This window comes from Leopardus geoffroyi, chromosome X (genome assembly GCF_018350155.1).
Source record: "Leopardus geoffroyi isolate Oge1 chromosome X, O.geoffroyi_Oge1_pat1.0, whole genome shotgun sequence".
Classification (NCBI taxonomy): Eukaryota; Metazoa; Chordata; class Mammalia; order Carnivora; family Felidae; genus Leopardus; species Leopardus geoffroyi.
In genome coordinates, this window is record NC_059343.1 from 26,233,428 (window position 1) to 26,247,028 (window position 13,601).

The following is a 13,601-nucleotide window of genomic DNA, read 5'->3' on the forward strand; positions in this document are numbered from 1 at the left end:
ATAGGGAATCCAGAAGTAGACACGTACCTAGATGGTCAATAGATTTTTGACAAAGGTGCAAGGGCGATACAGCACAGAAAGATGAGTTTATTCAACAAATTGTGCTGGAATAAAAAAAAAAAAAAAGCAAACTTCATTCTATACTTCATATACTAAAAATTAGCTAAAAATGTATCAGAGACACAAATGCAAAACCTACACTATAAAACTTCTAGAATAACATGAAAGAAAATATCTGCAAGATTGGGTTAAGCAGTTTCATAGACAGGACGCGGAAACCGCGATACATAAAAGAAATGATAAATTGGACTTCAACTAAATTAAGAACTTCTGCTCTTTAAGAAACACTGTTAAGGGAATATGGGGCACCAGGGTGGTGCAGTCAGTTAAGCGTCTGACTCTTGACCTCGGCTCGGGTCATGATCTCACGGTTCGTGAGTTCAAGCCCTGCATCGGGGTCTGTGCTGATGGTGCGGAGCCTGCCTGAGATTCTCTCTCCTTCTCTCTCTCTCTGCCTCTCCCCCACTTGGGTGCACTCTCTCTCAAAATAAATAAATAACCTTAAAAAAATTTTTAATAAAATATAAATGAATAAAAAACACTGTGAAGGGAATTTAAAAAGCCACAGATTGGGAGAAAATATCTGCAAATTACATATCCGATAAATAGCATCCAAGTGTATAAAGATCTCTCAGATCTCAATAATATGAAAACAACCCAATTTAAAAGTGGGCAAAAAAATTTACTCCTACTAACACACCTATTAGAATGTCTAAAACTCACATGGCTTACCATACCAAGTTTTGGTGAGACTGTGGACCAAGTGGGATTCTCACACATTGCTGGTGAAAATGTAAAACACTGCAGTCACCTAAGAAAAGTGTTACTGTTTATCAAATAGTTACACATAGGCCAGCCGTCTGATTCCTTTATTCCTCTTCTGGCTTTTTGCCCAGTGAAAGAAAAATAAAAGCATATATCCCTACAAAGACTTATATACACATGTTCATAGCAGCTTTGTAATTAATCAAACACTGGAAATATCCCAGATGTCCATCAATGAATGAATTTTAAAAATATTGTGACGTGCCATCCAGTGGATTATTATTTAACAATAAAAAGGAGGTGAGGGGGGGTCGGCCGGCTCCGTCAGTGGAGCATGAGACCCTTGATCTTGGGGTTGTGAGTTTGAGCCCCACGTTGGGCGTGGAGATTACTTAAAAGTAAAATCTGCCTAAAAAGCAATAAAAAGGAATAGACTAGTGGTACCTACAGCAACAAAGATGAATCTCAAAATACTTTTTCTGTATTAAAAAAAAAAAACCCAATGGAAATGAGTACATGCTGTGTGATTCCACTTATATAAAACTCTGAAATATGCAAACTAATCAAGAGCAACAAAAAACTACACCTGTGGTTGCCTGGGGAAAGCGGATGAAGAGTGCAGGAGAGGATTGCCAAGGGGCGTGAGGAAGCTTTTGGGAGTGAAACGTTCTTTATCTTGATTGGGGTGATGTGTGTACATCTGTCAAAAGTCATCAAATGTATACATTTCAAATATGCAAAGTTCACCGTATGTTAATTACAGCTCGGTCATACCGTTTAATAATTATTTTTCCTTCTGCAGTACGCTGGCTTGCTGTGTTCTAAAAGTTGGACGTCTCCTGTTGCATTTGGTGCTTTGGCGTCAGTACAAAAGATTGAGAAGTATTGAACAGAGCGAGAAACATGGTCAAAGGGCAGCTGCCTTGTGGGTAAAAAGAATGTAAAAATAACTTCAGCCAACTGAGAGGTTAGTGCAGAAAGGGGAAGCATTTTTCGAAATAAATGCTAATTGTTTTTCATTTCATAAACTATTTCTAAATATATGTTGTGCGTAACCTGTTTTATTCCTCAAAGTGAAGGGTTTTTTTTTTAAACTTAAAATTTAAAAGAAAAACACGCACCCGTTTCAATGAGGAAGGAGATTGCAATCATTGTGACCAGTTATTATCAGATACTGTCGCATGCTTTGTAATGTAAATTGGGGCTGAGAGAAGGCAAATTTTTTTTAAGGTAGTAAAACAAGGATGCTACTTTTCAATAGTCAAATATGTATTAGAGGGAAAAATGGATTTCTCTTATATGCATTTTGGTTGTCTCTTATAGACAGAGTTTGGGAAGAATATTAATTTTTGTGAAAGCAGGATGTATTTGATTTTAAGTTCTCTACAAGATCAGCCAGAGCCCCTCACTCTTCATGACCCGAGCTTTCTCAGCAGAGACCACCAGAGTCTGAGATTATCTGCCTCCAGGCAGTGGTAATTTAGAAGGAATAGAAAAGCATATCGAAATTAGAAGTACCTGAAACTACAGATCTGCAAAGCTCCAGCCTAGACTGATGGGTACTGTGATTTCATTATTTCTATTGGGGAATTTAGCACGTACTTAATAGGAGACTACAGTAATCCATATTCAAAAATGGGTAGATCATCTATGCAAAATCAGTAACGAAACACACTACACTATAGATCAAACGGACCTGATAGACATACATAGAACATTCACCCCAACAGCAGCATAATGCACATCCTTCTTAAGCACGCATGGAACTTCTCCAGGATGGATCACGTGCTGGGTCACAAAATCGGTCTTAACAAATTTGTGAAGAGTGAAGTATTTCCAAGTATTTTTATGACCACAATGGAATAAAATTAGAAGTTAGAAATCACTAACAAAAGGAAAATGAGAAAACTCACAAATAGATGGAAATTAAACAACACACACTTGACAACTATTGAGGCCAAGAAGAAATCATAAGAGAAATTAGAAAATAGCACAACACATACACAAACACAAACAAAACATATGAAACCTTATGGGATACAACAGGCACTACTGGATGGGAAATTTAGAGCCTACCTTAAAAAAGAAGATCTCGGGGCGCCTGGGTGGCTCAGTCGGTTGGGCGGCCGACTTCAGCTCAGGTCACGATCTCGCGGTCCGTGAGTTCGAGCCCCGCGTCGGGCTCTGGGCTGATGGCTCAGAGCCTGGAGCCTGCTTCCGATTCTGTGTCTCCCTCTCTCTCTGCCCCTCCCCCGTTCATGCTCTGTCTCTCTCTGTCTCAAAAATAAATAAACGTTAAAAAAAAAAAAAAAGAAGATCTCAAATAAACAATCTAACTTTCCACCTCAAGGAACTAGAAAAAAAGTAACAAACTAAGCCCAAGGTTAGTATATGGAAGGAAAGAACAAACATCAGAGCAGAAATAAACAAAAAAGAGGCGAGGAAGACAAAAGAAAAAAATCAGTGAAACTAAGAGCTGATTTTTTTAAAAGGTAAACTAAAGTGACAAACCTTTCGCTTGACTAAAGGAGAGGAAAGGCACAAAATCACAAAGGAAAGAGGCGTTTCAAGTGACAACATGGAAATACTAAGGATCGTAAAAAACCGCTATGAACAATTATATGCCAACATATTCGATAATCTAGAAAAATAGGCTGATTTCCTAGAAACAACCTAGCAAGCCTGAATAATAAAGAAATAGAAAATCTGAGTTTACCAATTACTAGTAAAGGGATTGAATCAATAATCAAGAACCTCCAAACAAAACCCTAGGGCCAGATAGCTTCACGGTTGAATTGTACAAAATACATAAAGAAGAAGTAATCCCAATCTTTCTTAAACTCTTCAAAAAAGAAAAAAGCAGAGGTCACACTTCCAAACTAATTTGATGAGATCAGCATCATCTGGATACCAAAGCTAGACAAAGACACCACAAGAAAGGAAAGTACAGACCAATTTTTCTGAGGAACATGGATGCAAAAATCCTCAACAAAATATTAACAGACTTAATTCCGGAGCATACTTTATGTTTTTTTTAATGTTTATATATTTTTGAGAGCGAGAGTGAGCGAGCAACGGAGGGACAGAGAGAGAGGCAGACACACGATCTGAAGCCGGCTCCAGGCTCTGAGCTGTCAGCACAGAGCCCATCGCGGGGCTCGAACTCACAAACCACGAGATCATGACCTGAGCCGAAGTCCGACGCTTAACCCTCTGAGCCACCCAGGCGCCCCTAGGAGCTTATTTTAAAATGTCATACACCACAACCAAGTGAAATGCAATGATGGTTCAAGATATGCAAATCAATTAATGTGATAAAGGCCATGTATGAAAAGGTCACAGCTAACGTTATACTCAGCGGTGAAAAATGAAAGCTTTTCCTCTAAAATCCGGAACAAGGCAAAGAAGCCAACTTTTACCTCTTCTATTCAACATAGCCCTGAAAGTCCTAGGCAGAACAATTGGGCAAGTAATAGGAATAAACAGCATTCAAATAGGAAAGGAGGAAGTAAAATCGTTTGTTTGCAGATGACATGATCTTATATGTAGAAAACCCTAAAGACTCCACCAGAAAACTTGGTAGAACCAATAAATAAATTCAATAAAGTTGTCAGATACAAAATCAGCCTACAAACATCACTTGCATTTCTGTACACCAACAAAAAACTATCCAAAAAGAAAATTAAGATAATAGTCTCAGTACAATACCATCAAAGAGAATAACATACTTAGGATAAACTTAACCAAGAAGGTGGAAGACGTGTATGCTGAAAACTGTGAAACTCTGATCAAAGAAGTTAAAGTAGATACACATAAATGGAGAGACATCCGATGTTCTTGGATTGGAATAATTAATTTTGTTAAACTGGGTATACTACCCAAAGGGTTCTACAGGTTTAAGGCAAAATCCCTCTCAACGTTTATTTATTTTTGGGACAGAGAGAGACAGAGCATGAACGGGGGAGGGGCAGAGAGAGAGGGAGACACAGAATCGGAAACAGGCTCCAGGCTCTGAGCCATCAGCCCAGAGCCTGACGCGGGGCTCGAACTCACGGACCGCGAGATCGTGACCTGGCTGAAGTCGGACGCTTAACCGACTGCGCCACCCAGGCGCCCCTGCAAAATCCCTCTCAAAATCCCGGTGGCATTTTTTTCCAAAGGCGTTTTTAATAGAAATAGAAAAAATAATCCCAAAACTCACACAGAACCACAAAAGACCCCAAAGAGCCAAAGCAATTTCGAGCAAGAAGAACGAAGCTAAAAACGTCGCACTTCGTGGCTTCAAAATACATTACGCAGCTACATTAATCCAAATAGCATCATGATACAAAAACAGACATATATAGACAATGGAACAGAACAGAGAGAGCCCAGAAATAAACCCACACACATATGGTCAGCTAATCTTTGACGAGGGTCCCAAGAACACACAATGGGGGAAAAGATACCCTCTTCAGTAATTAGCAGTGGGAAAACTGGATATCCACCTACAAAAGAAGGAAATTGGACTCTTATGCCATACACAAAAATTCACTCAAGATCAATTGAAGAATGAAACATAGGACCTGAAATCATAGAAGTCCTAGAAGAAAACATAGGGGAAAAACTTCTTGACATTGGTCTTGGCAACGATATGTTGGATATGACACCAAAGGCTCAAGCAACAAACACAACAATAGGCAAACGGTACTACCTCAAACTAAAAAGCTTCTGTACAACAATGAAAACAATCAACAAAAGGAAAAGGTAACCTTTATATCATAGATAGATGATAGATTGATAGGTACGCACACAACGGAATATTACTCAGCCATAAAAAAGAATGAAATCTTGCCGGTTGCCGTGACATGGATGGATCTGGAGGATATTATGCTATGTGAAATGAGTCACCCGGGAAAAGACAAATACCATATGATTTCATTCATATGTGGAATTTAAGAAACAAATGAGCAAAGGGAAAAAAAGAGAGAGAGGCACACCAAGAAACAGACTCTTAACTATAGGCTCCAGAGGGAAGGGGGTGGGGGATGGGTGAATTAGGTGATGGAGACGATTAAGGAGGGCACTTGTGATGAGCACCAAGTGATGTACAGAAGTGTTGAATCACTATATTGTACCCCTGAAATTAATATTTCACTGCATGTTCACTTACTGGGATTTATTTTTTTTAATGTTGATGTATTTATTTATTTTGAGAGAGAGAGCACGGGGGAGGGTCAGAGAGAGAAGGAGGGAGAGATTCCCAAGCAAGCTCCGCGCTGTCAGCCCAGAGCCCAACGCGGGGCTCAGTCTCAAGATCCATGAGATCATGACCTGAGCTGAGAGATCGAGAGTCAGACGCTTCACCGACTGAGCCAGCTAGGCGCCCCTACTAACTGGAATTTAAATAAAAACTTTTTAAGAAGGTGGGGTGCCTGGCTGTCTCAGTTGGTATAGCATGTGACTCTTGATCCCAGGTTCGTGAGTTCGAGCCCCATGTTAGGTGTGGAGCCTATTTAAAAATAAAAATAATTAAAAAAGAAAATTACAACATATTTAAAAACTTTTGTTTAAAGAAGGCAAAGAGAATTCTACAGAAGATAAGAATAAATACAGAAGCATTACCACCCCTAGACTCAAAATAGAGTACCCAGACTCAAAAAGACTGAAGGCTCAAGGCTGAAATCCAGATCTTGTTGAGAAGTCAGGGTCATGACTCACTGGATGACAGAGAGGTCATTGTGGTGTCATGCCAGAAGAAGTTCCTGGGAGCCCACCAGTAACTTGCTGGGAAAAATCTATCCTCTAGGATTCCTGGGAAGCTTTTCATAGGAAGTGTTTTCTAAGAGGCGCTCTGCTATAAAACTGCTCGAGATGCGTGCCAGGAGAAGCTTCTGGACAATAGATGCTGCCAGCTTCTGTGCGCTGTGGGACCTGTATACCGAAGAAGATGCCCTGGTGAAGCCCAGCATCTAAAGAGCCCACTGAGGGGCACCTGGGTGGCTCAGTCAGTTAAGCGTCCGAGTTTGGTTCAGGTCATGATCTTGCAGTTCGTGAGTTCAAGCCCCACATCAGGCTCTGCCCTGACAGTGCAGCGCCTGCTTGGGATTCTCGGTTTCCATTTTCTCTGCCCCTGTCCCGCGCTCTCTCTCTCAAAGTAAATAAATAAACTTTTAAAAAAATAAATAAATACGCCAAGACAACTTGCTGAGAGGACGGGGCTGAGTTTATTCTGAACTGCAGTAAAAGAGAGCAACCTTCACAGAATCTTGGGTGGGGGGGGGGTGGGAAGCCAGGATCTTTATGAGATGTCCAAGTCTGGCTTAAGGAAGTCCTTTCAGTGAGGCGTCTTGGTTAGGATTAGGTCAGGGTGGTGACGTCGTTGAGGATTGGTGACCACAAGGGGAAGATTTTTAAGGCAAGGAATTCGAAGAGTCTGGGGGAGTAAAGTGTCTTGCGGGAAGTTCCCAGAATGAGCGCTGAAGTTACTTGCAACTCTTATCTTCTTGGGCAAGAGTAATTAAGGTGGCGATGGCAGTGAAGTAATAAAGTCACATGAATGAGTGTAGACGGTAAGCTCTGTCCGTGCGCATGGTTTGGGTTGTCATCCATAAAGGTTTTTCTTTTCTCCTTCCTGCTGGTCAAATTCCAGCACGATGCACGACAAGTTATTCTGTTAATGGAATGATCATTAACCAATTTCAATAGGAAGATTACTCAGCATAATAACTAACTTCTACGTGGTCCGTTCTGTGTTACCAGCTCATTAAATCATGGTAACTCTGTGAGGGAGGTGCTCTTTTCTTATTTATGTATTTATTTATTTACTTGTTTGTTTTTAATTTACGTCCGGGTTAGCACATAGTACAATAATGATTTCGGGAGTAGATTCCAGTGATTCATCCCCTGTGTATCACACCCAGTGCTCATCCCCAACAAGTGTCTTCCTTAATGTCCCTTACCCGTTTAGCCCATCCCCTCACCCACCACCCCTCCAGCAGCCCTCAGTTTGTTCTCTGTATTTAAGCGCCTCTTATATTTTGTCCCCCCCTCCTTCTTTTTCTATTATTTTTGCTTCCCTTCCCTTATGTTCATCTGTTTTGTATCTTAAATTCCACATACGAGTGAAGTCATAGGATATTTGTCTTTCTCTGACTGGGGAGGTACTATTTTCAGCCACATTTTATAGCCGGTGCAGTGATGCACAGAGAGGTTAAGTAAGTTACTTCACATTATAATGCAGTAGGCAATTGAGCTGGGATATGAACCCAGGCAGCCTGACTCCAGAGTCCTTTTTAGGACCCACTTAGTATACTCATTATCCCCTGTTAGGGTTTTACGGCTACTGATCCTTCAATTCATATGCAATTCATATAATTCAGACCAGAGAGGCGATTCAGATCAATCCATTGCTCAAGGTCACCCAGGAAATAAGTTATGGCCTTCAAACTAAGTTTTCAGGCTTCCTCACCTAATTATTTTCCCCACCCCCGCCCCGTTGGTTTTCTAGAACTACCTCTTGATTTCCAAAGAACGTTTAATAACTTCATTAAATATTGTCCAACAAAGACAAAATACAAAAAAAAAAAAAATCTAGTCCTGTGTTAAGTTAGGGGTCTCTGCAAGTTAGAGCATGGACTGAATTCTGATGGTTTCTATAAAATAGGATAAGAACAAGACAGAATTTGCATGTCCTCATAGCTTTGGAGTATCATTACTAAATGGCTTTCATTAAAAGAAGTGACTGAAGGTAATAATCTTTGACTTGGAACAAATATTTAACTTTTATGATAGGAATGTAAACGGAACATTGATTTGTGATTTCTCAGTATTCTTTCTTGCTGGAAGGACATTTAACTAGTTTTGACCTGTAATCAGGATAAACAGAGGGCAACAATAAGGACACACAGACAGAAAAGATAAGCCACAACATAAACCTCACTTGGGTGGTGCCCGGGTGGCTCAATAGGTTAAGCATGTGACTTCAGCTCAGGTCACGATCTCACAGTTTGTGGGTTCGAGCCCCACATTGGACTCTGTGCTGACCGCTCGGAGGCTGGAGCCTGCTTTGGATTCTGTGTCTCTCTCTCTCTCTCTCTCTCTCTCTGCCCCTCCCCCGCTCGCACTCGTCTTTCTCTTGAAAATAAATAAACATTAAAAAAATTAATAAATCTTATTTGGAAAAGAGAAAATACAGCAGGGCACCATTAAATTTCTAATGCTAAAGCGTTTTTTCTGTTAATTCAGGAAATAAAGCTTTATAGAAGTCACTAGGGTTGACCTTCTTTTATTCTTTAACAGAATAAAACTCTTCTCTCGTTTAGTTGATGTGCCCCTTCTGGACTCCAAAGCTGATGAACTGGACGAGTTGATATACAGTCACTCTGGGTGCCGGGCAAACAATAGGTGTGCAATTTACACACAATTGCTAATTAAGATATAACCTTTCTTTGTTGTGCGTTTCACAAGCAGATTACATAACCTTTCAGGGATAGGTCATCAGCAACAACATTTGTTTTTTTATTTACGTTTTTATTTTGTTTTATTTTATTTTTTATTTTAAGTAGGCTCCACGCCCAACTCATGACCCTGAGATCGAGAGCCTGATGCTCTACCGACTGAGCCAGCCAGGCACCTCTTAAGTTTTTATTTTCATTCCGTTTAGTTAACATAGAAAAATCTGGAACGCTTCACAGATTTGCGTGTCATCTTGCTCAGGGGCCGAGCTAATCCCTCTGTATTGTACTTCAATCACACAGGCTAACCACACGGGGATGCTTGGCTCTTCACTAAGTGTAGTTTGACGTGAGCTTTGCTGCTTGCCTTCTTTCCGCGTGGTGGATAGAGAGGGAGGAAATGGAAGAGAGAGGCAAGGATGACAGGAACGTTCCAGTAGGCCTGTTTGGAGAAAGGCAGGCATGGGTTCCCTATTCGTGTCCCCAACCCAACACACACACCCAAATTACACAAAGCGCCCCATGCAGACGAAAGGAGCTCTCTATGTTGCCTTGAAAACGACATAGTAATTGTGTCTTTCTCTGTTGCCTTTCCCTGGATTTAAATGCCCAAAGCCACGCAAAATTTCCACTCCTTATCCCACCCCAGCCCGGCTCCAGCCTGTGCTCTCCCGACATCATTTCCTTGTGAATCAACCACCGTGGAGCTGTCACCTGCTTTCTGATTCTTTTCACCTTTAAACCCAATTAAAAAGAACATTACACCGGAGAAAAAACCCACATCATCAGCAAGTGAATATTTGCTAAGAGACTGTGATGGGTCCACACCTTTACCTGATATCAAGTACATCAAACCGGGAAGTGCCCTCCCAACAGGAGTCTCTAACCTTGTTCTTTGCAGACCAGAGGAACTCTCCTGTTTGGGACAGCCACCCCGACCTTGAGGCTTGGCCCATCCCTCTGAAATGCCAACAGATCAGCATTTCGTCTCCACCTTAAAGGGTAAAACTTCTGGAACTAGGAGTCCAAAGACATGCACTTAAGTTCTGGCTTAGTTCCCTCAAAACCCTTACCACTTCTCTAAGTAGATCACTCTTGTTCGTGATTAATCTCTCCCATCTTGGTTCGCATTAGCTCCATTTCAGATGGTGATTTTTTTTTTTTCTGACCTCGTCAAATTCGGAGTTGAATACTACTAATGCCACAAAATTAGAAGGGATGATTACATTTAGGGGGAAAATTATATATTTGTTCACAAAAATGTACACTTAAGACCTTAGAAAAGAACTGATGTACCTAAATGGTATGATTTTGTTTAATTATAGAGGTAATTTCTCTTATTATCCTCAAATGAACTTTTAATTACTTAATTTTGCATGGGATTTCTACTTCAAGTCAAATTGTATTGTTCATGTCTTTCCTTAAATCTTCAGAGTAGATCGTGTGTGTGTGTGTGTGTGTGACACATATATATATACATCAAAAAAGTGTTGCTAACTCACACCATTTGTCGGTGAAGAGTGATGATAAATGTTTCCGCAGATGTTCTGGTGAGTGATAGAACTTTCTCAGGAGGTATGCTGAGGATGGTGTATTCTGGGTATTTTCACCCTAGGGATGTGGTTGTGCTGGTGGATGAAGGGCTCCACGAAAGAGCAAAAGCCCAGATGCAGACATGGGGCCAGCAAATACCTCTTACAGCGTAAAACGGGGGAGGGGAAATAAGGGGATAAAGCAATTGGGAGTCCTCTTGGCTTCCAGGTTCAACGCAGGGATTAAACTAGCCTAACAGGTTTTCCATCAGGCTACGCTAGACTGAGATACTGTCAGCCTGACATTATAAAGTCACATTCATCCTCTCTAGATAAATGACTAGCAACCCAGCCCCTCTGGCTCACGTTGGGACCATCCTTGTGTCGTCCCAGAAGTCATCATTGTCCCGATATCCTATTACCTGGCAAAGGGGAATTGAGGTTGGGGGTTGAATTAAGATTGTTAGGGGCGCCTGGGTGGCTCAGTCAGTTGACCGTCTGACTTCGGCTCAGGTCATGATCTTGTGGTACATGGGTTCGAGCCCCGCGTCGGGCTCTGTGCTGACAGCTCGGAGCCTGGAGCCTGCTTCGGATTCTGTGTCTCCTTTTCTCTCTGCCCCTCCCCTGCTTGCACTCTGCCTCTCTCTCTCTCCCCCTCAAAATAAATAAACATTAAAAAAAAAGATTGCTAATCCCTTGACATTTTGTTAAGGAACTTTTCCTGGATTATTCAGTAGGCCCAGTGTAATCGCAAGAGTCATTAAAAATGGAAAACAGAGGGGCGCTTCGGTGGCTCAGTCCGATCCGTGTCTGACTCTTGATTTTGGCTCAGGTCATGATCTCACAGTTTGTGAGGCTCTGCAATGATCGTGGAGCCTGCTTGGGATTCGGTCTCTCCCTCTCTCTCTGCCCCTCCCCTGCTCACGCATGTGTTCTCTCTCTCTCTCTCTCTCTCTCTCTCTCTCTCTCTCTGTGTCTCAAAATAGATATATAAACTTTTTTTTTTTAATGGAAAAAAGAGTATCAGATTGATGCAATATGAGAACAATTGGACTCACTTTGAAAATGGCCCGAGTCAAGGAACGCAGGCAGCCTCCGGACGCTAGACAGGGCAAGAGAACATTCTCCCCTGGAGCCCCCAGGAGTACAGCCTGGACAGTGCCTTGATTTAAACTCAGTGGGATCCACTTTGTACTTCTGGCCTCAAAACTCAACGGTAGCAAATGTGTGTTGCCTGAAGCCCCTCAGTTTGTGATAATTTGTTACGGCAGCAGTAGGAAACTAAAGCAGGCCCCGTATGGTATTTTTTCACTTGATGTTTTTACTTTATTGGATTTTTTATTTAAAAAAGAGATTTTCTGTCCTTCCTCACCAGTCCTGCCCATCTAAGGTTATAATGTACTATTTATTCTTCCCCGGCTTTTTTAAATGAAAAATTTCACTTCGCAACTTGTCTCTGTCGCTTAAAATTCTCCGGACATTTTTTTAGGTAAGTTCAGCCGTAACTCAATATACAAGTTAAATATTTATTCTTTTTATCAGAGCAATATTAATAAGATATACGGAAAAGTATAAAGCTGAAACAAGAAACAAAGAAAAAAATATTAACCCATGACTCTACGACCTACGTAAAGTCGGCTGGTAATTTTAAAATATCAGTAGTAGATGTAAATGGGTAGAAAATCCATATTGTACAAATTAGTACAAGATATTAAGTAAAAGCTTTCTTCTTTTCCTTCCTCCGTAGTCCTCTCTCCAAAGACAGCTACAATTCGGGGTTTCTCGTGTGTTCTTTTGGAATGTATTTGTATGTGCGCACATCCCAGAGACCATTCGTGATTATGTACCTTGCTTTTTCCCTCTTAATTAATATTATAAATCTTTCCCACTTTGACATACGCAACCTCATTTTTAACGGTCATACAGGATTCCATCTGAAGGCTATTCCCAGTTTCTTTGGCCGGTTTCCGATTCATGAATGCATTCGTGATTTCTTTTTTTCCTATACAATAATGTTGCAGCGAACATCCTTTTGAACACACTTCGGGGAACTTTGGCAAGTATACATCTAGGGTACACTCTTAGCAGTGGGATTTCTGGACGAAAAGTGCATTTAAATAACTGCCCTCTAGAAATCACTGCATCAACTGATACTGCCTCGCACACAATATGGCAATGCTCATTTCCCCAAACCCTCACCATCACCAGATACCATAATATATTTTTAACGTCTGATTAATCGTATGAGTCCTACATAGCATCTTATTATTTTGATTTTCTTTTTTTAAGTTGCATTTATTTTGAGGGAGAGAGGCATAGAGAATGAGCAGGGGAGGGGCAGAGCTAGAGGGAGAGAGAGAATCCCAAGCAGGCTTCACGCTGTTGGCACAGAGCCTGATGCAGGGCTGGAACCCACAAGCTGTGAGAGCATGACCTGGACTGAAACCGAGAGTCGGAGGCTTGACCAAAGGAGCCCCCCAGGTGCCTCTGTTTTGATTTTTGCTTCTTTAATTATGAGCAAGGTTGCGGTAATAATACTTGGAAGCATGACAAATCTGTTTATGAGAAAACGAGTAACGTTTGTGTATGATCTAAAAATTCGTCTGCAGCTGACGAGCTCTGTGACTTTGAACAGACCGCTCTGGGTCTCAGTGTCCTCACTCTCACAATTAGGTTGGGCTAGAGAAGCTCTAAGAACATATCTAGTTCCAGATCTACCGATCGAGTGGATAAAAGAAAAAAGGATCAGGGGCCCCTGGCTGGCTCAGTCAGTAGAGTGTGTGACTCTTGACCTCAGGGTTGTGAGTTT